Genomic DNA, 1,294 nt, shown 5'->3' on the forward strand with positions numbered 1-1,294 from the left:
CTAATTATTTAGAATTTATTTCTATTTTCCTTATTTTTTTTCTCGTGGATTCTGTGAAGAGTTCAAAGAAGCTCCGCGGATGCGGAGTAATTATCCTTGAGGAAGACAGCCATCATCGGCCTCTTCATGTCCATCCTTGCATCACTAACCCATTTACACTTCTTCTAAAAAGAAAACTAGACTTGCACATGCCATTTTAGTTATAGTCCAAACATTAGATAGACATGAAAAGGCCATTCGTTGTCTTAAATTAAGGCCAGCAGGCTAGAATTGTCACGCCCCAAAATTCGGTACTCGAATTGGCCAGACCCGACTCCGAATCTCAGGACATGATTCAATTTTAAACATTCACAACCACACTTAATTAAAACTCATTACAATAAACAATATTCATCAAATACAATCTTTAACTATTACAGCCTAAATTCACTTCTAAGTTCCTGCTATACAATTTATTATTATTACTTTTTTTAAAATACAAATACAGATATGGCTACCACTAAGCCGATGGTTAAATCCTCACTCTGCTTCGCCTCGACTAAACTCCAAGACCTGAAACACTGTTATTTTGGGTATGAGCACAACCGCTCGTGGGATCTTATCCAACCAAATATGAAATTTCTAGATTTATATCAAACGAATAAATAATAAAAGTACTTTCTGAAATTCCAAAACATGAATCAAAATATTAAATATTTCATATGACATGAATGCGATGCTGGAATCATGAAGACATACTGAATGCCACACTATCATGAATTCAAGAAAAAAATTAAATAATCATCACATATTACAACACCGTACCTAGGTGTATGACCACGTTGCATTAACGCTCACACACCAGTACCTCATGGTGAGGGACTCATTTATACGTTAGCTAGTCAGACTACTGCTCCAGTTGTACCTCTGACGTATGTCCGCGCACACAATTGTACTCATACACCGTACACAAAGGAGACTCCGAAGGATCCAACGGGTTCTAGGGTCTTTCACCCAAGGGACACGATTGCCCTACTTGCTAGCTTTAGGGTCTCTCACCCAAGGGACACGATTGCCCTACTTGCTGGCTTTAGGGTCTTTCATCCAAGGGACACGATTGCCCTACTTGCTATACCACAATCATTTCCTCAATTTTCTTTCTTTTTCCATAATTCCGTAATCAGTATAGATGAATACATGTCATGAATTATTCCAAAATCAGTAGCGAAATAATTTAATTATTTAAATCCCTATATAATAATGCAAGTTCTATACAAATGTGTAGAAATTCGATGCCGTAAAAATTCAATTTCTG

The sequence above is a fragment of the Magnolia sinica genome, chromosome 2 (genome assembly GCF_029962835.1).
Source record: "Magnolia sinica isolate HGM2019 chromosome 2, MsV1, whole genome shotgun sequence".
NCBI lineage: Eukaryota > Viridiplantae > Streptophyta > Magnoliopsida > Magnoliales > Magnoliaceae > Magnolia > Magnolia sinica.